At 33.4% G+C, this 27,357-nt stretch overlaps 1 long non-coding RNA gene and 1 pseudogene across 1 annotated transcript; one reads left to right on the top strand and one right to left on the bottom strand.

Annotated features, from left to right (window-relative positions):
* Nucleotides 1-13,594: 13,594 nt before the first annotated feature.
* On the bottom strand, nt 13,595-16,242 carry LOC149144860 (uncharacterized). The gene is made up of 3 exons (XR_016264742.1): nt 16,143-16,242; nt 15,772-15,854; nt 13,595-13,724 (listed from the first exon to the last, which is right to left on the bottom strand). It is a non-coding gene; the product is annotated as an uncharacterized LOC149144860 (long non-coding RNA).
* Nucleotides 16,243-21,675: 5,433 nt separating this feature from the next.
* LOC149144859 (short-chain dehydrogenase ptmH-like) lies at nt 21,676-22,374 on the top strand (annotated as a pseudogene).
* Nucleotides 22,375-27,357: the final 4,983 nt, after the last annotated feature.

The following is a 27,357-nucleotide window of genomic DNA, read 5'->3' as shown; positions in this document are numbered from 1 at the left end:
CCCTTAAGCAGCTCACAGAACGATCCAACCACAACAGGAGACAGAGGTTCCTTGCAAGTCGGAACAGGTCTTGCTTAAACAAATACAAACTTCATTCTTGGTGAAACTTCAACAAGAGTCAAACCCTGGTAGGAGAACCTAGTAAACCAAAATGCTGGAATTACACCTCAGGAAAGAAGGAGATGCCATCGAACTTAGGACAGGAGGGGAACCTTACAAGCTTACCCAAATAAAACCCCAGAAGTGCAAGCCCTGTAAGGAGGAGGTAGAAATCTTTAGGAGGCTTTTCCCTCAACGCGGTCAAGAGCCCTTGCCAAACCTACGGAGCATAATTCCAAATATTAGCACACAAAAGAAAACTGAAATCAATTCCTGAGCTGACATTAATAGCAACGTTATTTAGAAAATGGGGTAACCTCACCTGGGTAATTTCCCAAGAACTCCCTAACTTGAGCGCAAAACCCTCAAGCAGCTCATGGAACGATCCAACCGCAACAGGAGACAAAGGTTCCTTGCAAGCCGGAATAGGTCTTGTTTAAACAAATACAAACTTTGTTCCTGGTGAAACTTCAACAAGAGTAAAACCCTGGTAGAAGAACCCAGTAAGCCAAAACGTTGAAATTACACCTCAGGCAAGAAGGAGATGCCATCGAACTTAGGGCAGGAGGGAAACTTCAATTTTTTTTGGAAGCATGCAATTAGAACGAATGAATTCCATTTCAAACTCTGAGAGAAGGAGAAGTTCATAATAACAAAGTACATAAAACAAAAAATGATAATATCCACAGTTAAATATTGGTTCAGACAACTGATGGAATGGAATTCATGGACTTCACAAACGAACATATGCAATGGAATTCATGGAATTTACAAACGAACATATGCTGCAAAATAAAATGAGATGAGACAAATAGGGTTTTTTGGGTTACATTGCATTCATTTTTAATCGAAATGCTTGTTTTCATAAATTTTTGGGATGCATGCATTACTTTCTATAATTTTTTAGGTGCGGGAAGGGGAAATTAATTGTTTCTCTATATTTTCATTAAAATAATTAGTGATAGTTTTTAATAATGTATTAACAGTGATATAAAGTAAACTCCATACTGGAATAACATCCTAGAGAAGATCCTACAGAACTAGAGAAGACCCCTTTGTGTAAGTCTAATCAAATTACTCAAAATATCAATTTTTTTTGGAAGCATGCAATTAGAACGAATGAATTCCATTTCAAACTCTGAGAGAAGGAGAAGTTCATAATAACAATGTACATAAAACAAAAAATGATAATATGCACAGTTAAATATTGGTTCAGACAACCGATGGAATGCAACTCATGGAATTTACAAACGAACATATGCAATGGAATTCATGGAATTTACAAACGAACATATGCTGCAAAATAAAATGAGATGAGATAATAATATTTACATTGCTATGCATTTAAACTTAAATTTCCACCCCCGACCTACCAAATACTGTCAACTATCCATGTTTTAGCTTTTTCATCTCATGGCTTAAATTGGATTAAGCTTTAAAATGTTACTTTAATTAATATTTTTCAATATAAATTTCTCATTTATTTAAAAAATTAAATATTTGCATTCTTCAATTTATGTTTTACGTCGTTTCCTTTGCAACATCTGGTGCAAATGCTAGTATAAAATTAACTTATACCATTTAAATAAAATTTTAAAATCGTTTTAAATAAAATGTTTTATATTAATTTTTGTAGGTATAAATAATTGAAATTTTATTTATTAAATAAAATAAATTATTTTTTTATGAGGGATACAAATATATTGAGGAAAAAAATAGAGTGTATGAGATCCTATGTTTGTGGGATAAAGGATTTATTTCCTCACATAGATTTGATTGGTAAGTCCATAAATGTTATGAAAATATACATATTCTACTTTTTTTTAGTTTTGAACTTATGACTTTTTAAGAGGAAACACATGCTCAATCAAACTGTATATAAATATAACACATAATATTAACAAATAAAAATTTTAAAAATATTTTATTTTTTAGGGAAAAAAATTAAATAAATAAATAAATAAATTCTAAAAAAACACATACTCTTAACTATTAGACTTAAAAAAAAATCATATTAACACCAATATTTTACTATTAATTAAATTTCAAATATTTTGATATATATTAAATAAATTATTAACTCAAATTTTTTTCAAAAATCAACAATAATATAAAAAAAACTTCTTTAACTTTAAATCCCTTAAACTAACCCTCCTAACAAATAACAAATATCAATATTATATATATAAAATTAAAATTTATATATTTTTTTAACTTCCAATTAAATCAATAATAAAATTAACAATATCTTCGTTATGAATTCGATGTACCACAACTTAAAATTACCCACCATCATTTACTTGTAATAGGATTTTGAATCTTCGCATGCATGATACTTTAAGTTAGAATAACTAAATCCTTAACTAGAATACGTAAAAATAAGTAAAGTCAAGATTTGAACAAACAAAATAAATTAGTAATAGTTTTAAGATATTGTTTTAACCTAGCTTTCCATTTGTTTCCTATTCATGGGTTTAATGTTCGGCTTAATCTTTTGTTCGACCAGAAACATTTATTTGCACTGGAGTTTTAATACAAGAAAATAATATGAAATTTATTATGTTAATTTTTATGGGTGGATAAGGTTTGGAGTCTTATTACAAAATTCATGTATCTCAATGCTTTTGGGATATTTTAAGTATCCATGGAAGTACTGGTAAACTTGGGATATTTTGATTTTGGATTATGAATTTAGCTTGAATTATTATATAAATGTTAAAACCAAAAAAATTGGATATTGTGAAATTTTTTTTAAGTAAAAATCACATAAATAAACTATAAGTCGAAGTGTTTCAAACCATCTATTGTGATTCATCTTCAGAGCAAGATGAAGAACCAGGTATGCCTAGTGTGGTTCATCTTCAGAGCAAGATGAAGAACTAGGCATTAGATTACATAGATAAAGAAATGTTTTTTAGCCATTAGAATATAAGAGCTAGTTTTAACTAAAAAATTATCATTAATTAATAAACAATTTTTTAAATAAAATAAAATAATAGATGGAAATTAGTTGTAAATAAAGAATTATATTAATTTTATTATTATTATTAATACTTTAATCAAAACGAAAATCAAACTTAATTAAACTAAACAATAAAATTGAGAAATAGTAATATGAAAATGGAAAAAAATATAAATAAATAAATAGACAAAATAAAAATAATAAGGGCAAATTTAACTATTCTAAACAATAAAACTAAAAATAGTAATAAGAAAATGAAAAAAATATAAAATATAAATCAAAATAAATAATAAGGTGAAATTTAACTATTCTAAACAATAAAACTAAAAATAATAATAAGAAAATGAATAAAATATAAAATATAAATCAAAATAATGAATTAACTCAATTTTATTGTTTAAATCCAAAATAATAATAATAATAATGTGGTCAAAAATAAAACTAAAAATAAAATAAAAATGAATAGTAAATAAATAAGAAATAAAGGAATACCATAAATTCTGATTAAAATAAATAATTAAATATTATAAGAATTTAGTAATACAAAGTAGGGATCCAACACCTGTTAATATTCCAACCATTGTCTCTAAGGCCTCCCTAAACTTACGGTGATGAAAATGATCGATCCTTGCAATGACCCTCGTCTCTTCAATGAAGATGTGATTGTTTGTCACTTCTGCATGTTTTGCCAAAGCGAAAGAGTGGGACCTTCCATGTTTGGATATCTTAACTTTTGGCTAACTAGTATTTCTTAAAAAGTTACATAATACTATCAATGCTCAGATAAGTTTCTAAAACAAATACAAAGTACTTTCTTGAATGTTGTTTGCACATTGTTGGCACTGCCTAATCATTTCCATGGTGTTAGCATTTGGTTAGTTGTCTCACTCTCTTCATTGCTTGATTGCTTCGATGTTGTTAGCACCTGACTAGCATTGTTGATGCCACTAAAACTCTAGATTATGATCCCTTCCTACATGTGATGATGCGATGATATATTTTATTTTTGTAAAGATGGAAGTCTATATGGATTCTCATTTAAACGTTGCCGCAAACTGAAGCGTTATGAATAAAAAATATATAAAATAATCTTAATAATGTAAACATTATTAATAATAAATAACGATTAATTAACTAGTAATTAGTTAATGAAGAGGTATGTTCTTAAGGACATGACCGTTGGTGGAAGTATCTACCTAGGGTATATAAGCAGACCCTCGCCCTCACTATAATAATCTCATATCAATTCAATATACACTAATAAATATATCAATTCTGAAGATTACTTTGTTGCATATACGAACTTTGTTCGTTACATTGGTAGCAGAGCATTCCTCTGAGTACACAAATTTTGTTGATTACATTGATATCAGAATCACATTCGCTGATCACTGGGCCTTTGGTCATTAAATTCTCTATCAACTTCATTGTCATCACGATTGAAGCGTTTTGCTCCATAATTTTGAAGTTTCTCCATTTCACCAGTATCGTCATTTAAGTTTTTGGGGATAAAAGAATAATCTTAAAAAAAGTAAGTGAGTATAAAAAAGTTATTAATAATTAAAAATAAAAATAAAGTATATATTAAGAAAAAAAGTAAATAACAAAACAAGTTGGTGAAAAAAATAAATTATATATATATATTAAAAAAATAATATATATATATATATATATATATATCCAAAAAAATATAAAGATAAATAAATAAAAACAATTTTACCAGTTAAAACCACCACGGCCGGTCATCTTTCCTGCACATGACCACTTATTGTTGTTGATGTCTGGCCCTTTCGTTGCCATCGTCCACCTCCACTCCCAGGTTTCTCGTCACCTTCACACATTGCGGAACCGAACGAGAAGTTCATTCTTTTGTTGCCGTCGTAACCCAATCTCTACCTCGCTCAACTTCTGACTGGTTGCCCAACAGACTCCAGTTCACTGGCATCTTACTGACCGACCAACTGTCAGCCATCCACCCCTGCCTCCGGTGTAGGACATCAACCATCGACCTAACGAAAGCCTAATCAAAGCCACCCTCCATATAATTTTTCTGCAGCCTAATCGACCACCACTCCCCGCCCTTCGTATAATTTTTCTGTAGCCTACATTAATTTTGTGTGTGAAGTTATCCCTTTGTATAGTGTGAACTGACGATTCATACGGTCACGTTTTTTAGTTAGAGTGAACTTTTATTAAAAAATGATAATTTTATTGTGTAAGTCAAAAATTGTTAAGGTGAATAGTTCTAAGTGGAATTATAAAAATATTAAGGGGTTTTCTCAAAGTAGCAATTATATCCAACAAATGATTTACTAAGTGCATATACTTCACCTTAGAAGAGCTTATTATTTAAATTTGCCAAGCCCACATCCCAAAAGCTAAGAGTAGTTGAAATTTGTTATATAAAGTGGGCCTATTAGAAACGTGATTTAAGAAGAGGAAAAAAAGTTATAAAAAAGATTTTGAAAAAAATATATTTCATTATTATAGAAAGGTGATATAATTAAAGGGCATTAATAAAAATATATATAGTTAAAAAATAATAATAATTTATACGAAATAAAAATAAAATAAAATAAATAAAAATTTAAAATTCAACTCAATAGTGTTGATGAAGTTATCAAGTTATAAGGGGAATTTAAATTAAAGATGAATTTCGTAAATAAGTCAATATTTTGGACTAGATGTCTATTTTGTAAAACAGAAATTGGGTATTAGTGGATTAAAAAATATAGCAATTTATATTGTCCAATATGTACGAAATTATTTAGTACAAAAGAACGTCAAGGTGAAGAGCATATGCAAATAAAAAGATTAGAAGAAGAACTTGCAGAACTTCAGTGAAAAATGAAGCAACAGAAAATAAGTATAAATATCTTGAAGATCGATTTTATGAAGAATCAACAGAAATTAATGAAGAAATTTGGCGTCTAAGCCACCATAATAAAAAATTACTTGGGAAGGTCAAGAAGTCCGAAAATACTAGAAAAAATATAGAGGAAGAAAATGAATGTTTCAAGAAGAAATTCAAAAAGAATCTATCAGAAAAGGAAGAAGAAAATTTGTGTTTAAAAACCCTTAATCAAAGGTTATTAGAACAAATAAAAAATTTAAAAGATGAGAAAGATACTAAGAATAAAGTCAACAATCCAGAAAGCGAAGAAATTTTATGTCTATGGAATCATAATCAATTCTTACTTACGCAAATAAAGAAGCTTAAAAGTGACAAGAAGTCACTAAATGACAAGTTAGAACAACTTACTCAAGAAGAAGTATTGAAGTCTCCAGTCATAACAGTCCAAGTTGAAGATAAAGGAACAAATACCGATCCAGTTAATATCACAACTCAAGAAAACGAGAAACCAATAGAAGTTAAATCATATTCAGATCTTGTAGCTCAAACAATGGAAATTCAAAATGATGATCCAGTAATCAACCCAACAACAAAAATACTTGAAGTAAATCGAGAAATCACCATGAACAGATTGGGGCGAAATCAAACCGCAAGAACTCCTTATCGACATTTGAATCACAAGAGCAGACAACCAAGTTAGTCTACATATTTGAACCATTCAGAATAGAAACATCATATTTATGTTCCAGGGAATATTGAAGTTTGCATAATCCAGTCCTATGATAACAATTCATTACAAATTTCCAGTGATCGGAATATTCCATAGAAGATTAATCTAGGATGGTCAAATCCATTCTCAATTCGACAATTTTATTTATCACTCAAAGGATCATATCGTCTTGTATCAACAAAGATGACAGTTCCGAGACGAGAAGACATTCAAAACAGAAAAAGAGATCAAGCTTTTTCATCAGTAAGCTTTGAGGACAAAGCTTTTTGAAGAGGAAGGCAATGTTATGAATAAAATATATATAAAATAATACAAATAATGTAAACATTAATAATAATAAATAATGATTAATTAACTAGTAATTAGTTAATGAAGAGGTATGTCCTTAAGGACATGACCATTGGTGAAGAGGTATTTGCCTAGGGTATATAAGCAAGCCCTCACCCTCATTGTAATCATCTCATATCAATTCAATATATATTAATCAATATACAATTACTTGTCCTACAATGGATGTCTTTGAAGTATTCTGAATATTACTCTGCTGCGTATGCGAACTTTGCTCGTTACATTGGTATCAGAGCATTCCTCTGAGTATGCAAACTTTGTTCATTACAAGGTATGTTGTTGCATATATCTTCCCATTTATCTTCCTAATTAGGCATTGTTGGATCAGTTTACCACTGCTACAAACTAAAGGTATGCTCTTACATATATCTTCCCAATTAGGCATTTTTGGATAAGTTTACCACTATTACAAATTGAAGGTATGTTCTCACATGTATGGATAATTTTATGAATCTCTAAATGAATCAAAAGAATAAACAACAACAAGTCAAGTACAAAGGTATTGATATAGAGATATTTTCCAAATTTTAAAATGATGAATTAATATTTTATAGCCTGATACAAATGCCTTTATTTAAATATAGATGTCTTCATCTAACATTCTCTTTCAACAAATGTTACCTAGAAATACTAAAATTCTCCTTTAGCCATTATTATACATAAATACTCATAGAACATAGAAGGTTGATGATGATCTTATGTACCATTGTTACACATAAATAGTTAAAGAAGAGGGGAGGTTGTCGATGATACTATGTTCTAGAAGTCGGCATCCATATCCGCCAATGGGTTGTCAATATAGTTTCCTACATTTATAGCTTCCAAAACAAGGCAATGGCACTAGCAGGGTCATTTTGGAAGTGGTGTTTTGACAAAATTTAAATTACTTTCATCTTTCACACAAAAGTCATGAGTAATATACTTTATATAAGAAAAATGGATGAAATAGGGAGAGAGCTTTAACTGGAAGGTGCTTGGCTCTGCAGTAGGGGGTGTCTCCAATTGGGACTTTGTACATAGCATTAAGATTGATAACACCAGGTTGTTTATCTCATCAAAGGTGCAATATTTGCATCAATCAATCACTAGATATCAATTGCATTGTTCTCTGTATTTTTGGGCCAGAGAACATAAATTCTCAACTAAGATCGATGTAAATCTATTAGAATGCGTACTCTGGTCACCAGGATGTCCAAGTCCTCTGCAATAGTAGTGAGCACTAATGCTTTATGAGTCAAAATACCTTACCCACTAGATATTAAGTTTGGTTAGCTTGTCTCTAATTGTAATTATTAAGGGTAGGGTGTATATCCATGGTTCTAATTCAAATGTTATTGAAATTAAGTAGATAGTGAAGTTGTCTATGATTTCACTCGAATGAAGCCTATCACCGATTATTGCTCAAATTATGCCTAATCAATTTTTTTAGAAACAGAGTAAAATAAATTGAATTTATGGGATGGACATTTACTTGAATAAGTTTAGAAGATAATATATGTTTCCTTTCTTCATGTTGGTTTCTGCAACTTAGTAATCTCCCTAATTGCTACTTTCTCTTCATCTAGCATCAATTCTAATCTGCATCCCAATGGCAAAGAGATATGTATGGGGCTTGCCTCATGAATCTTGTTCATTCTTATTCATAAGCCTCTTCAACTAGGAAAATTGTAGGTTTGGTTCTATCCAATATTAATTAAAAGATTTAAAAGTAGTTTTTTACCTGACAATAAAGAAGTGCCCTTTATACCTGGTGCATATAACCTATGTAAACCAACCAACTCTAACACAATCCTCTATTTCCAAATGGACAACTAACAGTTCTTACAAGGAAGAAGCAAGAAGAATTCGATGCATTTAGGAACCAACCAATGAAATGCATTCAACTATTGTTAGTTTCCTTTTTTGTGTAGTTTGGCTTTTGGAGAATGATTAGGTTTAGGCTTTCTCTTAAAGAGACACTAAATGTGTAGATACTAAGATTCATATCACAAGTTTTGAGTTTCCCTCTATCTCTGGTTTGCATCACCTTTTTCTTCAAGGGAAGTTAGGCCCTTTTCAAGCCTAAAAGTAAAGGCTCCACACGTTGTTGGTGAAAGCCTAGTACGAGAAAATGTTGCAACGAATCAATTTCACTCAACTAGTAGTGGAAATGCTTAGTCTATAAAATTTTACGTCAATTTTCAATGATGAAAGCAACGTTGTGGAATACATGCACCCACCAATGGTAAGGAAGAGGAAATGTGATGTTGTTTTTCCAATACCATAACCATTAATTGCCAGTTTGAGTCGTTAATTCATCCTTGACAGACCATACTTGAACTTGTAATTTCTAACCCTACAATGGCAAAAGGCGTCAATGGAGCCACATAAGTGCAATCATAACCCTTTCCCTTTCAAGAAATCAATGTTTTCGTTTCTTTACTAGTAAGCTCTACTTACCTTTACTAGTGTTGCTTCTATTTAAAGTACCAGCCAATCGAGAAAGAATATTGTTGGTATAGCGACAAGTCTTTCTATGGTTGTAGAAAGGACATGATTTCCTTTCCATAGCTTTCTGAAGATTATATGTTTTATAGGGAAATAATCATGTTGCTTAGGGGCTCGGGGGTCTCATGGCATGAGAGATACGTGGTTATAATACAGGTCATCTTGTAGACTGTAATTGGTATTTGATTAAATAAAAAACATGAAATAATTATTTCAATTATCTTTAAATTGTGATTGTCATGCACCTTGCCAGATATTAGATTTTAGATGCATGTGTTACACATGTCTCTCATCATGAAATTCTCGACAATTCGAAAGGGTCACATGTCCAAATTTTTTAATATATTTTCTAAAAGAAACAACTTCATTATCTTTCAAAAACAAACATACTAATAGAAAATCAATGGTGATATTATGTTGTATTTTCAACTTCAATATTTGCAGCTCTTGTTACAATTGTTTCGTGCCAAACAATTTGAATGAAGGACAACCGGATTACTATGGTTGGGTTTGAGCTTCAGTGTGTATTGTCAATTTCCTTATATTTCCCCTGCCCATAGATGTAAGTAACCCTTTAGAATCCTCTTGTGAGCGTTTGTAAAGCCTCTTAGGAGTACTTTTGTTTTAATTGTCTATCAAATTATAAATTATTAGATCGATATAAATTATTAGATCACTTTCTATGTTTTTCACTAGACAATTAGTTTGGTGAATAGAGTTTTACAAAGATCTCCCTTTTTTAAGAAACTTTTATTGTGTACTAAAACTTTTTGGAACAAAGACTAATATGTAACTACTTTTGTTTTTTCAATGAAATATAATCGGTTTTTCTTTCCAAAAAAATAACCCTTTAAAATTCATTACATGAACTAAACCACTCCTACGATTGATCATGCAAATCAATTTTCCAAAATGGTCACAATGGAGTCACCTTATGTTGACCATGCATACACTATCACCCTATGTTGACCATCCATATACTATATTATATTTGTATAAGTAATTTTTTGATGTTAATAATAAAATATAATTAATGTAATTATATAAATTAAAAACATAGTTGAATTAATAAAAGACCTTATGTTGACCATGCATATACTATATTATATTTATATATGTAATTTCTTTTTATGTTAAGTTATAATTTATAATTAATGTAAATATATAAATTAAAAGTATAGTTTAATTAATATGAAATGGTTTTTTCTATTATTTTTTTTTATGATCAATTGCTCAAAATTTGATAGAGAATTTTTTTAATCATAAATTTAAGTTTTTAATTTGCAAAGTTTAAGTGTACAACGGGTTTTTAAGAGTGTTAAATCCATTTATGTATTCAAATGTGCATTTTAAACAACAAGAAATCATAATCTTGCTTGAAATTGTATTACCATATTCCAACCAAAAAATAATTTCCTCTATTAGTTAGACTATGCCTAAATTAAATGGTTTGTAAATATTTATAGACATTAATCCATGATACATAAACTAAATGGTTGGTAAACACCAATAAACATCAAAACACTTACTTCATCATACACTATAGAAAAATCATAAAAATTAACTAAATTATAATTTTATTTTAAATTTTATTATTAATAATTATAAAAAGAATTAAAATATGAGTTAAACATATATATACATTTTAAATCATATGCCCAAAAAAACCATAACTCATTTCATATATATGTGTGTGTGTGTGATTTTAATTAAATTTTATAACAAATTTATAATTTCATAAGAGTTCATATCACAATCATTGCTACCCCAAGAAGCTATAACCTAATTTTAGAATTATGATTAAATTAAACGCCAATTTAATGTATAAAATTTCATTATTAAATTTGTTTAATAATTTTCGTACGTCTTTAATATTATTTTTAACATTGTTATTATCTCCAAAAGATGTATGTTAATTTTATAAAAACTATATATATTTTTCAATACTATAAAAGCCATCTTAGATCTGCTTTAACTTTGGATCTATTAAGTGCTCTAAAGAATCAAATCTTTCCAGGTGCAAATCTCTTTCTAAGTGTAAAACTTGAGGAAATGTTTGCACGTCGAGAGATTTATTCTCTCTTGGTGCTTCATAGTTAAGATGGATCTAGAGTAGTTTTAATTATAAATACAAATAAAAATTACATCTCAATACAAATAAATGAAATAAAAGAGAAGGAAAAAAGATCTCATTGTAAAAGAATTATATGAGTAATAACCACTAGAAATAAAAATTTTGACAAAAAATAACAATAATAAAGAAATAATAACAAAAATAAATAAATAATTAATTATGTAAAATAATAATACTTCTATCAACAAAAACTTTTTACCCTTGAAAAACATGGGGCAAGCAAAGGATCAAGGGTCTTGCAATATCCCTGAATTTAATAAACCATTTGGTACTTTGCTTGGCCATGTGATTTGTAAGGATTGTGGTTTTATCGACCCTACCAAAATCTTCACAGAGTTAGCCAATTGCACAACCCTTCAAGGAAGTAGATAAGGAAGCAGAGACAGCCTCTAAAGAGCCAGTAATATAAGAACATTTACCGGTCAATGAAGACCAAACCTTATCATACCAAATTCTAGTCAGGACTGAACCAGTGAGCATGCCAGTGAAGGTCTTTCCTCGACAGTGGTTTCAAGAGTGGAAGTACAAGTCAACGGAGTAGGTTTACAAGTGCAGGCATATCAGTTTTGTGGTGGCTCCATCTAAAACTCAATGATAAATGCCCAGAAACAACAGTATTAAATGTGTAGAGATAAAAAGGTGGTGGTTTCTCATAGGCTCTCGACGGACGATGGAGGTCGGTGGAGAGCCTTCCCTTAAAACAAGGAGCCACTGCCGTGGCGGTAGTCCCTGCCGGGGTCTGCAGGGACAATACAATACAAACGCTTAAAGCTGTCCTGATTCATGTGAAGAACAACACGAGTTGTAAGGTAGGATGAAAATGGAGGATGTATTTATCGCATACCCATCAGCTGGTAGTATGATCTGTACATTGCAGCTGTCCCATCTATTACCATCAGCCTTCCATTTGCATGCTTTAAGCCTGAACTATTTAAATTTTTATCCAAAGTGTATGGAATGCCCTCAGTCTTGTTCGTTTCAACAAGTAAAGGACCTCCTGTAGATTCCCCATCACAGGTTGGTCCACAGCTTTCTAGAGATTCCTGATTGTCTGATTCTTCAAAGATTTCCTGGAAAATAAAATTAAAGAAAACACAAATTTTGAGAGGCATTGCAATATAATATTACATTTAAATCACAAGAAGAACTGGATGGCAGTAAAAGGAAAATAATTTTCAGTTAAGGCATTATTCTGTCCATAAAAGACCGCAGTTCATCACTGTAGCATAACCACTTCGAAAGGTAGTATTATCAATTACCTTGAGGTTTGCACTAGCTGAGAAACACTGGCCCTGAACACGTAGAGGTAAATGAAAAGTAGTGGTTGATTTTTGCCTGCCAAGTACCTGAAGAGAAGAACCTCCCAGCTTTGGCAATGATCTTCACAAATGACAGATATACTGATGTGAAACCCAGGAGGATGTCATTCTCCCAGCATCAGCAACACATACTGCTTTAGATTATTCCATTAATAGAATGCATGCCCATTAGAGAGTAGCTGAGTTATTGTTTGCCTCGACAAAAGAGTTTTTCCAAGGCCTGATCTTGGAATAAAAGCTGATAGAGGGATATAGTTAAGCAGTGACCATATGAATATTTTTTATACTTAAAGAGTTTAATATATAGGCTGCATACTAAACCCATTTGTCTTCTGTTGCCTGTTATTTTATGGCCTTGTAAATGCACATCGCATAATCCCAAGAAATGGCCTTGTAAATGCACATCGCATAATCCCAAGAAGTGCTTCCAATTGCAACCAAAAGAAACTTAAATATCTTATTTATAGAGCAATTTCACTTTGCAGTCTGCACATATAAAATACCAACAAAAATCATAATATATATCAGAGAAAAATAGGTTAGTTTAATGAAGTGACAAAATATGAACTGTTGGCCATCTCCAAAGACTCACAATTTGATCTGCCTGTCAGAGTATGTACCTGTTTAACAACACAAGCTTGGTCATAATAGACTTGAATTTCAGGGTTAGAATCCAAGCATTAAGACGTCCATTAAGATAACATCATTCTCTCAAAGTGCGCTCCTTTAATGGCTCCATAGGAAATGAACTAACGGTTGCTTGAGGAAAACTCAGAGGAAGCAGCTGGAGCCTGAAACATAATAAAACCATTTAAGCATCAGAGCTCATTTGCAGCAAGGCTGAATCATTGAATTGACTTGAATGAAAACAGTGTCTAGGCTGTTAGAATATTTAAAGTCAGTTTGACATGTTAATAGTTTAATATTGTCCACATGATTCTGTATGCACACAGATTTACCACCCATGGTTTTATTAGGTCAGCGAGTTGTTTGTTATGTAAGCAGCCCTGCCCAAACTAGTATACATCTGAGCTCTTGAATTGTAAAATATAATCAATTGAGTACTGAAACAGATTGTATTATTTGGGCATGTCTCTTTCTGTTTAGCGTGCATATTATTTTATGGTAACCCCTAAAATCTAGCATGGTATCAGAACCATGTTATAAGGTGTGTGACAGGTCTCCTCTATCACTATTTAGTATTTTGTAAGCAGATGAATTCGAGGGCAAATTTTATTAGATAGTTGAAAGTGGTGAGTTTTGCAAGTGCTACTGTATACATGACATGCAACCATACGGAGAAAAGGCAAATGCAAAAGTTACACCATCTTAGTAAATAGTTGCAGCAAAGGCATACTTTACAGACTGCTAGCAAATCACATGAAACAGAAAGCCTTGTTGACTAGCAGTGACAATCTGTGTGAGCTTTGGCAAAGAAGATTTGGTCAACGGAACTATGGATCCTTGCCTCTTCTGAAGGATATGTTGGTTGGATTTTCTGATTTCAAGGTGGAGAGGATACAAGTGTGCAAGGAAATGTGAATTCAGCAAGCATGCCAAGGCTGTTTTCCCAAGCGGTGATTACCGATCAAGAGGGATCTTTGATCTAATTCATTCAGATCTCTGTGGACCCATGCCATCATCATTATTGACAGGCAATCTCTATGATGTTACATTCATAGATGATTCTTCCAAGAAAACCTGGGTATATTTAATGAATACCAAGACTGAGATCTTTAACAAGTTCTGAGAGTTTAAAGCTCTTGTTGAGAACCACACATGTAGGAAGATCAAGGTACCAATAACAGACAGTATTCCTCCAATGGTTTTGATTCTTTTCGCAGAGAAGCAGGAGAAAAAGGGAATTTATGGCGTCTTACAACCCACAGTAGAATGGGGTTGCAGAAAGAAAGAACAGGTCCACAGTAGAAACTGCTAATTCCATAGTTCATTACATAAATCTGCCTATGTTTCTTTGGGCAGAAGCACATTGTACGGCAATCTGCATACTAAATAGGTGTCCTCACCAAGTGTTGAAGGACAAGACTCCAGGAGAAGCTTTTATAGGAGAAAAACCTTATGTTTCTCATTTCAAAGTGTTTGGGAGTCCAATCTACATTCATGTTCCAGGGGTGAAGAGGACAAAGCTTGGACCCTCTATTTTGAATGGTATTCTACCTGGCTATAATGAGTTTTCTACGACTTACAAGATATATGTTTCACCTAAGAGGAAGATACTAGTGAGTTGAGATTTGAAGGTTGATGAAGATGCATGGTCTTCAGGGTCACAGGGACCTCCAGCAAAGGTTAAAGAGGTAGAAACAGTTGTTGTCCTGATTGCTGAGCAACAATCAGCAAGAGAAGATTCAGATCAGCCAAGTTCTAGTACAGATACAGAGATAGTTTTACCTTCAAGGATTGTTAGGAAGCCGTGGTGGCTTACCAAGTCATTGCAAGAGGTAGAGGAGATTCCTGAGCCACAACATAGAACCATTTTAACACAGTTTCAGAATATAGAACCATTTCAACACACCGTTTCAGATTCCTGAGCCACAACATAGTACCATTTTAACACGCAGTTTCAGATTCCTCTAGATGCAGGAGTTCTTGGCGCATTAGATTTAAAGATTAAAATAAATTGATGCTAGTTTGTATTTTTTGTTAGTACCATTTTAACAAGCAGTTTCAGAATGCAGGAGTTCTTGGCGCATTAGATTTAAAGATTAAAATAAATTGATGCTAGTTTGTATTTTTTGGTGCCATGCTACACACCATCGCATATTCAGATACACAAAATGGAGCCACAAGAAATTCATCTAATGATATAGTGACACATACCTCGTAACAGTGAGAATGCCAAAGCTTCTGCTCTTCTTCACGGAGAGCCTCAAACAAACGCTCTGATATGATATACTCCACACCTGAAAAACCCAACAAACATTTGTGCCCAAATTTAACATCCATAGCTTAAATTCAAGATGTTATCATTACTAAGATGTTATCAAAAACATAATACATAGTCTGGGCCTCATAACAATCCAGCAAATAGAGATAGGAATTGCTGGTAATGTGACGAGGGTTTGGCTGTGTTGAGAGCCAGCAAACCCTACCATCATAAATTGTAAAAACCCTTAATTAATCTAACCATAGATCAACAGCTAAGCATGAAGTTCCAGGTCAATGCCATCGGGGGTTCTTAATAGACCAACCTGGAGGCATAGCGGAGGGGTACATTGTTAGGCTACCTTTCACAGCTACGTTCCAAGAGTAATACTGCTCCAAGTGTAATAATGGACAGAGGGTTACCTGTGAGGCCAACCAAAGGATTAAACTCCGAATTCATAACCTTCCATAAACATTTAAAGACTGAACATGAACTCTAGCTTACCTGAGGAGAGTCGTTCCAGCTGAGGGAGGTCTGGAGACATAATAACATCAACGGAGGAGTTAAACCTTATAGCATAAACTACAAGGAAAATAATCAAAAGTATCAGGGAAAACCTGAAGCTTCATTCACAGAAGACCATCCTCATACTGGCATCTTGACCAAGGGAAAACGAGATAACGTTCGCAGAGCATACCTGCAACACAATTACTTGTGAGCGGATGTCATTCGATATAAAGAAAGGGAAGCGAAGAAGTAGCTAAGAAATTAACTAATAATGTCACCTTATCACCGGAAGCTCGCCTGAAGATGGCAGGTTGTGAAGGCTCTGAAACATTAGCCCTCCTTCAGAAATTAGGAAGGTACCTTAATGTGGTAGCGAGCTACTTGAGAGGTGGCAGACGGTGGCAGACAGTGGTAGCAAGCTGCGTGAGAGGTGGCAGCTATATAATAAACTTTGCATGCACCTAAGTTTCATGTTTGTCACCATAATTTTCCAGACTTTGGATAAAATACAAATTGGAAATGGTATATAAAATGACATGGTATATAAAATGACAGAACTTTGGTTAAAATAGTATTGCCACAATTTTCTTGCATCGGGCCACGTGAAGCCTGCAATAAGAGGTACAATGCGCTTTCAGAGTTAAAACTTTGGATAAAATTTAAGTGAACAAAATTGCTACGATTAAACTTTGGTTAAAACACAAGAAAACATAAAAAAAAACGGTCAACGGATGGATTAATAGGCGGTCAAACGTTCGATCGAACGCTATAGTCAGGGCAGGGACTAATAAGGCCTTTGACGTAAATATAACATATTTAACATGGATATAATACGTAAAGTATATATTATATTATGAAACAATAAATAATAATATATATAAAGCATACAATGTGAGTTTATATAATAATATAATGCATTAAAGGTTTATATTTATACATAATGTTTTTATATATAATTGGTAGTGTATTTAACATGTGTAATATTTTTTATAATATTTATATATAAGTTATAATAATATATATAATACGATATAATGTATACATAATATTTATTATGTGTGTGAAGGGGCATGTGATGTCAAGTCTAAGTTAAAGACTTATCAAGCAATTAAATGGAGGAAATCACCAAAATAAGGCGTCATAATGATAAAAGCAATCAATCTTTCAAATCATAAGTGAGATGCACTAAAATTTCATGCATCAAATAAAATCACCGAGATCATTCAAAGACAAGAAAGTTTTATGTGATCAAAATGTGATGGGAGAGGCATCACCAAATGGGGTGATCACAATAAGTATAAAACACTTAAAGCAAAGCAAAGAAAACCAAAAATGACATTAACAATATTCATATGGAGGACCCCATATTTTTTTCAAAATTAAGGGGGATGTTGTGACCACAACGCTTAGCGACACACAGGGACGAAGTTGTTATATATTGTTAAGATAATAAGACTTAATTTATCAAAGATTGAAATAAAAGTTTTGAAATATTCTCGCACATGAAACCATTTCCTAAGGTCGCATATAAACAAATCAACATAATATAAGTTCTTAAAAGTGAAAGTACTAGAATGTTTAGTTCTAAAACAATGAATTTGATCAAAAGGGAATATTTATTATTTTATATTTCTTCCTAATCCTGGTAATGATAGATAGGAGGGTTTTAGTATTAACCTACATCTATTCAATATTAAATAAACTCTTTTTCCTATAATTACATTGTTGTCAGTAGGTGTTGGGACTCAGAAATGTCATATTTTCATCCACCTTTTTCTTCACTATTCCTTACATTTCATCATCCCATTAACCTGTTATCATATCACTTTCATACATACATTTGGGTTTCACCTTCTTATTTTCCATTTTATTCATTTTTGTATTATAAGTGAATTTATGATTAATTATTAGAAAATGTACATATTTTTATATATCTCAAGAATATGTGAGTTTTGTGATGTGTAGGAAATATGTGAAGAATTAATATCTCCTCCACCATATCAAGGAGATAATTATGCAAGCCTTTTTCTAAGGAGAAAATCATGGAGGCATATCTTATCCTAAGAAGAAAATCATGGAGGCATATCTTATCCTAAGGAGAAAATCATGGAGGCATATCTTATCCTAAGAAGAAAATCATGGAGGCATATCTTATCCTAAGGAGAAAATCATGGAGACATATCTTATCCAAGATATGTGAGAGATTTATGGGATCATGTTTGAGAGATTTGTGCGATGATATCTTGTAATAATGGGAAACTAGTTGAGAGTGCTTGAGAGAATATTTGATATGTAATTATGGAAAGGTTATCTTCCTCATGTATATAAGAGAGTGCTCTCTCTTCATTGGAATAAGGAATAATAGAGAATGGAGATTAACTTTGATTCTTTCATGATTTGTAATTTAGTTATTGTAATATAATTTGACATAGTTTTATTGTTATGAGCTCATATCTGTTGTTTGCCATTCACTTCTTCACATGTTGTATTGCTTTTCTTTTATGCAATTTCCTGCTTTCCTAGTTAGTGTTTCAATGCTTTAATTTGATTTCAGTAATTTAGATTAGATTAGATTAGTTCCACTTCAGTCCTGCATATATAGTGCATGTGTCTCGTAAGTCTACGGACCTCGGATTGACAAATTAAATAGTTGGGTAAGTACTACAACGGAATTAAATGAACATAGTTTCACCCAACATTTTGGCGCCGTTGCCGGGGAGGCACGATGGATTGAAGTTTAGTTTGATTTTTTTATTTTTATGCAAGTGTGTTTAGACATGTTCCTAACTCCGAGGTGTTAAGGTGGTAAGACGTGGGGAACAGCCTACGCATCGCATTCGAGATACCGTAATGGGCTCGACCTCTTATGGATCAGGGCATGTAGGGTGTGTTTACATTTATGCAAGTGTGAATTTTAATTTCTGCAAGTGTGTTTGATTTTCGCAACTGTGAAGAGTGTTTGATGAATTCATGGTTCATGGTTATAATTGAAGCATTCGATTACTCAATTAATGAGCAGTCCTTGTAAGAGGGTTTAATTGAGTATTGAATTCAAGATTATTTCTGTGGTCCTTTTGTTTTTAATTCAATTTTTAGTGTGCTGATTTTTTTTGTTTTTTTCAACATGATTTAACAATGAGTTTCAGCTTGGAACTACTCACTCAGATCCTAGCAGAAGTCGGGATCTCTTCTTCCTTGGAAGAGGAGATCTTGACAAGAATTAAAGGTTCAACTACTCCCCAAGAAATAAATGAAGACTCAACGTCTGAAGAATCCTGCGTATCTGATGGCGAACAACCATTCGAACAGGAGATCAAGGAAGAAGAGCAGCAAATTGGAGAAGAAGAACAGAAGTTACAGCATGATCTGAGTGAGAGTAACTGTGCTTATCAAAGCTTTATCGACCAATGGTTCCAGGTAAGTATTAGATTAGATTCATCTTTTTATTTTTTAGTTGATTTGCAGTTACAGCAACTAGACTCATCCACTCTCGAATATTTTCATTTTTCATTTGAAAAATTGCTACTGAATCTATTGTTGTTACTGCTGCGTGAATGGCTTCATTGGAAGTTTAACTACACGTAACTAATTTGTAAATTCTAATTAGTATAGAGTAGGTAGGCTTTCAGTTTTAGTGTTTGCTTTCATTTTCAGTTTTGCTTTTACCTAGAATAAGTATGCTCTCCTCTTGCGTCTTTGTACGATCTCGAGGATCATAAAATAGGTTTCAGCATTTGCTTTCATAAGTATGCTCTCCTCCTGCGTCTCTGTACGATCTTGAGGATCAGAAAATAAGGATGATATAGATTAATTTCAAGAATAAATTCATGTTTTGCAATATGCTTGATCAAAAACATCTTTCAATACGCAAATCAGTGTGTCCATTTGTTAAAAAAAAAAGAGAGGAAGAAAAAATAAATTTAATTAAGTTTAAAGAAAGTTTAGTTTCTTTTTAAATTTTAGTTTTTAATTGATTAAAAAAAAAAGAATAAAAATAAAAAAAATTCACAATAAAAAACAAAGATTAAAACAACAAATAAGAAGAAGGAATTTGTGAAAGGTTCAAGATAGAACATTCAAGGCTGCATCGACAGTGACCAAGAATCGCAGATTCTTCCTCTGTGCATTGCCGCATCAATGATTTGTGAAAGGCGCTGGATCACCATTAGACTGCTCCAGAAACGCAAAATTAATTCGGCTTCTAACAGCCACTTAATTGATGAAAAAGAACTAGGCCAAATTCAATAACCTGATAAGTGGAAACCTCTATATCTTGCTGGATAATTCTAACTGCACCGAAAGACCAATCAAAACATCTTGTTATGTAAACCTGCATATTACCCAAAAGGAGATACTCAGCAGGCCTGTGAATCAGTCAATTTCCTCAGTTTAAAATCGCCCATGTCGATAGTAAGTTTTGAGTAAATATTTATGTATATTTGTATCTCCTAATAGCTCCATCTGGTCTCCATCTGAGTGAAACCTCTATGTCTCGCCGAATAATTCCAGCTCCAAACTTCATGTTCTGTAAACCTGTATATCACCAAACTGAGATAGCTTCATACTCAGGTAGCCTATGAATTAGTGAAGATCCTCGGTTCAGAAGCGTCCATGTCCATGTCCTTCCATGCCATAAATCTGCAACTATCGCTGAGCCGTAGCGTGGCGATGCATCACCATGGAAGAATATTCTTATCCAATCGATTGTGGTTTGACTCAAAAAAAAAAAAAAAAATAATAACTGTACTCCTGATACTCTGGCTTTACACGTCGAACTGGCACTGTTACAAAATAGACAGTTCCAAGATCCGAGTCAATCTCCACAAAATCTGAGAGTGCACCCACAATATTATAGACGATTTTTCGTTTCGCATCATCAGTTACAGCACATCTGTCAGAAAAAAGGATCATTTTCACTCTCTGTTTTGCTATCTCCGCATTTGAAGTTCTCTTGAGTTTTCTAGGAAAAAATATATTCCATGCCCAATTTATTCGTTTAAAAAACTCATATTTACAGCTTTACGGATAAAATCATCAATGTCCTGTTTATAGAAACGTTGGAGAGACCATCCTCCCATCATGCACCAGTATCCACCCATTTCTCCGCCCATTGTTCATAAACCTGCAATCCGCAACAACAAACCAAAACCAAAACGATAAGCAACCAATAAATGAAAGCGCAATTCTTATTTCTTTGTTTACATATTTCGAAAGCTGGGATTCTCTTCCATCATTAATTCTCATACCTAATTAGGGATCACTCAGCAGATTGCAGCAACGTATTTTCCATGAACTCTAAAGGCTGATGCTAATTTAAAATTGACGGGATTGCTTCTTATTGACACACCCGGATCGTTTCTTTCCATGGCAGAGCAACAGGATGTGGTTGTAATCACAGGATGCACAATTGGAGGCATCGGCCACGCGTTGGCTCTTGCGGTTGCTCAACGGAATTACCGAGTCGTGGCCACGGCTCGATCCCTGGCATCCATGGGACGGCTCGACAAGCATCCTGGTTTGCACCTATTGGAAGTCGATGTGCGCTCAGACCAGGGAGTAGCTAACGCAGTGCGGGCCGTGGTTGACAAGTATGGGCGCATAGACATCCTTGCCGAACTCCTGGACCGTGGGCTGGTGCTTACGCCGCTTCCAAAGCAGCTGTTCATTCTTTATCCGACACTCTGAGAGTTGAATTGAAGCCTTTTGGGATAGATGTTATCACAGTGGCTCCAGGGGCAATCAAATCCAATATTGGGGCTAATTCTTCAGTTGTTTACAAGAACAATCCAAAGTGGAGGTTCTACAAACCTTTTGCAAAGGCAATCTATGAACAGATTGAATTCTCTCAACAGCCTGGCAACACTCCAACAGTCGTTTTTGCAGAGAAAACTGTGGATGCCATTTAGAAAACGAAACCACCCGCTTGGTTTTCTTACGGTCGATACTCCACTCTTGCTGCGATCTTGTATTATTTACCAGTCTGGCTTAGAGATCTAATAATGAGGAAACTATATAAAATGTCAAATATTGAAAATTCCAAGGAGAAGTAGCACTAGTAGGCTTCTCATCATATTAATCCGGTAGTATAGTAATCGAACATTCCACTGGTTTGGTAGCAGTCCACCATTTGTATTGAACTATCCAGCCTCCTTATTTGTATATTTAAATTTTCGATTGTTTAATTTTTCTCTTTAAAAAAAAAAAAAAAAACCATGAAAATTGCAAATGGACTTTTTAATAAATTCTTGAAAACAATACGAATGCATGTTTTTACGCTTAACACTAATTTGTTTTCTTGAAGTCACTTTGACAGCCGTCGATGATGAAACCAGCGCGGGCGACAGGTTTTGGAAATGATAGCATTTTGCTGCTGAAGTGATTTTCAAAGATCACAGAACTTTTTGAGAAACATGCTTTGATAAACAGCTTGAAGGAGCTGTAACTCGTGATAAACATCATGACCTTTGCTGTTATCCAGAAACTATTTGCGCCTCTTGATGTTTGTTGTTACACAGCGACCATACTGATACACCAACATTTCCACTTTTTCCATTATCCATGCTGTGACACTGTAACATTTCTCCTTCAAAGCTGATCAACCATCCTGATGTTGAAGCCCATTTTTCATTTCCTTATCTTTCACGACTTCATGCACACCTATTTTTCTGAATCGCATACATCCATTTATCCTTTTCAGTTTAGTTTTGCCTTCTAGTTTTCCTTTTGAATAAAACTCATTCCCTCTCCATGATTACATTGCCTTGATTTCCTAGCCATGCTGATCCACACTGCTTGTCCATGAGTTCTTTCCATCTATAGTCCTACCAAATCTTTTTGTACAAACTCGCGTTGACTGATGTGGGATTCCTTAAGGCCCACCTTTCAACAAGTCTTGCCCCATCGACCTCAGCACCTTATCTGGGAAATAGACTAGAGTTCATTTTGAGTACCTAGAGGCTTGCATGCCTTAATGGCAAGCTCTCTCGCTGGCGATCATGGGAATACATCAATGTCCCTTGATCTTCAGATCTTGCAAGTGGCTCGACCTCAACACATCCATTCGCACTTTGCAAGATGTACTCCGGTACCTTGGCACTCATTGACATCAATGGTGAGTTGCCTCGCATTGGTTAACGGCATACATCAATGGCCGGTAATCCAATGATTTCTATTCATGCTCGACATCAACATATTCATTCGCATGTTTAGAATTGTACCATCGGGTTTGTAGCGGGTGAAGACTATACACTTTTTCATGACTCCCTCAGCAGTTACAGCAGTATGCATTCTGATCTATGAGAGTACCACAGTACCACTTTCAGCTTTTATCTTTTCCATGATTTAGCATCAGCAGTTCAGATTCCTTCATTCTCCAGGATCCAGTTACGTCAGTCACATTTTCCTGATCTAGCAGCAACATCAGCTACATTCCTATTACATACTTCATCATTCTTGGGCAAGTAGAGGTATGTTGTTTTCTAATCTTTAATCATGCAATTCCTTATATGCTAACTTGAATATTTTGGAAAATTCCCTCACCATGCTACATTTCCTTTCATGCGCCATGTTAAGTTGCATGCGGACATGCAACCAATTCAATTGAGGGGGGGAGAACTACATTCACTACATATTCACTTCCATGATTCCATTTCTTCACCACTATCACTCCATTTACCATTCACCAACATTTATTTTCCAATGATACTTTGTTGCACTTTGTTTCATACGCAATATTGGCATGCTTCATTAATATTATAGAAAGGGCTTTCTTATGCACATTATGATTTCCAGTGAATGTTTACATTATTGAAGAAAAGAGAACATAAAATGAAATGAATGTTGTTAACACAAGAACCAACATTCTTTGTATTCATGGTTGTCACACAAGAACCAACCATACTCATGGTTGTCACACAAGAACCAACCATAAGAAAATGTAAATTGTTACTAATGTCTCTCACATATCCTGGAAACATTTAAGACATCATCATGTAAAGCCAAAGTTCAATATGCCAAATGTTCTTAAAAGATACCCATGCATGGTTGCATGAGGACATGCAACAAGTTCAGTTGGGGAGGATGTTGGGACTCTGAAATGTCATATTTTCATCCACCTTTTTCTTCACTATTCCTTACATTTCATCATCCCATTAACATGTTATCATATCACTTTCATACATACATTTGGGTTTCACCTTCTTATTTTCCATTTTATTCATTTTTGTATTATAAGTGAATTTATGATTAATTATTAGAAAATGTACATATTTTTATATATCTCAAGAATATGTGAGTTTTGTGATGTGTAGGAAATATGTGAAGAATTAATATCTCCTCCACCATATCAAGGAGATAATTATGCAAGCCTTTTTCTAAGGAGAAAATCATGGAGGCATATCTTATCCTAAGAAGAAAATCATGGAGGCATATCTTATCCTAAGAAGAAAATCATGGAGGCATATCTTATCCTAAGGAGAAAATCATGGAGACATATCTTATCCAAGATATGTGAGAGATTTATGGGATCATGTTTGAGAGATTTGTGCGATGATATCTTGTAATAATGGGAAACTAGTTGAGAGTGCTTGAGAGAATATTTGATATGTAATTATGGAAAGGTTATCTTCCTCATGTATATAAGAGAGTGCTCTCTCTTCATTGGAATAAGGAATAATAGAGAATGGAGATTAACTTTGATTCTTTCATGATTTGTAATTTAGTTATTGTAATATAATTTGACATAGTTTTATTGTTATGAGCTCATATCTGTTGTTTGCCATTCACTTCTTCACATGTTGTATCACTTTTCTTTTATGCAATTTCCTGCTTTCCTAGTTAGTGTTTCAATGCTTTAATTTGATTTCAGTAATTTAGATTAGATTAGATTAGTTCCACTTCAGTCCTGCATATATAGTGCATGTGTCTCGTAAGTCTACGGACCTCGGATTGACAAATTAAATAGTTGGGTAAGTACTACAACGGAATTAAATGAACATAGTTTCACCCAACAGTAGGCCTGTTCAGTACCCTAACGAAGTTGACTTGATACCATGTATGCATTGACCCACTGTCAGCGAGCCTATTTAGTACGCTAACAAGTTTGCATACACTTCTCACACATGTGTGCTTTCAACTCTCTTATATGTTACATTTTTTTATTAGCTTTACTGAAAAATTGCTTTATTAATTAGTTGAAGAGAGTGGGGTGGTACTTGAAGTTTTCTATTTAAAGGAATATATGTGATACTAGTTAAGTTTGACCCACTAGTTTTCTTTTCGTCTACCAATGTAGAGGTTTAAATGTGGAGGGGTGTGGGAGGGATTCAAAGCAAACACTTTAAACAATTTATTCATTTCTAATGGATGAACTATAGGTTTTTATTCATATTTAAATGTTTCCCATGGTCATGGTTGGTATGAGATAAAAAGAGAAACTTGATATAGATTTCCTTTAGATAAAGATAGAGTAGAGATAGCCCATGTTCACCAACTATTGTTACATAGGAATAATTCCCTGTATAACTTTTGAAAATGTCATGAAATCAAACAATTACATAAAGCAAGTGAAATGCATCACAAACCTTGCAAAAATCAAGTCTAAAGCAAAGCAGAGTAAAACCAAAGTGACGCAAAAACGAATGGTCTTGGAAGTAAACAAAAGAAATAAGCCATGCAAAAATTAAGACCATAACCAAACGAGATAAGAAGAGAAATATTAACAAAGAGAGTACATATATTCTTGTGTTCTTAGCCTTATGTTAAGCATTTTATGATTTTGTCTCACATGGTAGGTTATTATTTAGGCATTTTATTCAAAACAAAATCTCTAATCTAAAGCATAGACGTGATTAAAACTTGCATATGAGCGCTTCAATAGAGGTTTAATTTCTTTCGCAAATCTTTCTCCAAAACAAACTTGAAACTTTGTTTGATCACATTTGGAGATAAGTCTTACAATAACTTTTAAAATATAATAAACAATTCTTAGAAAGGAAAGGAAACTTCCCTGAATAGTTTTTGACGATTACTGTGCATTGCGCAGTCTCAAGGCTCAAGCTTCAACCCTGATCTCCTGATTTGTAAAATTACACAGTCACTAAGCCTCTCTTCCAGCCTGCAACCCAGTTCCATCTTAATTAGTGGATCAACATGTGCCATCTTAGACTAGGGGTTTTATCGAACTGATGTCACCTCTTCATGAGTGAATCGCGGATGCAGGTACTTTATCATATCATGAGAATATGATGAAAAAGGAGATGTAGAAGGGAAACAAGCTAAAGGACATATTTTTAGCTTATTATGCAAGCTGATCAACCAAGAGAAAGCGGAGGGATACCATTTTGCGATCACAACTCAAGACTTGATACCATTGAAGACTCCTTACCTCTAATCCATAAGGAGGTGGATAGAAGAGCATCCTCAAGAAGACATATACCAAGGAGCAACAGTAGTGGCTTGACATTGCCATGTCATCAAACAGTTTATGTTAGCAATGTCATGTCATGTTATGCCATGAGTTGTCGTATTCCACATCATCATTATGGATTATGTAGTTATCTATTCAAAATTTCAAAATGTATTGTAAAGTGGAAATCCAAAGGACACATTCTAAATGTGAAGAGTCATGTAAACTCGAAAAGTCATAGGAAGTCAAAGAGTCATGAGGTTAGTCAAAGAGTCACAAGGAATGTGAAGCGTCACCTCATTGGTTATATATACACCCTCATTGTATGATCAAAGGACTTTTCACCTTGGCTCCTCCCACAAGGCATTAGAGGAGTGGCTCCAACACTCCACTATTAGAACCAGTGGTGTTCATTGTATACATGTGTCTTGGAACTTTTACTTAATATAAGAATCCTCATGGCCAACATGTTCTTCATGCATGGATTATGAATATTTGTAAGACTATTTTGTGGATGTTTGTAATTCATGTTTTCTTTCATTTGTGCTAAAGTAGTTGAACTATTTCGGTTATTTTAGTACTTATCATATTGAGAATGTGTTGTAATGGTTATTATTATTGTCACATC

This window comes from Pinus tabuliformis, chromosome X, assembly GCF_031772625.1.
Source record: "Pinus tabuliformis cultivar Carrire ecotype Pingquan chromosome X, CPIR1, whole genome shotgun sequence".
NCBI classification, from domain to species: Eukaryota; Viridiplantae; Streptophyta; class Pinopsida; order Pinales; family Pinaceae; genus Pinus; species Pinus tabuliformis.
This window is presented reverse-complemented; position numbering and strand designations above follow the sequence as displayed.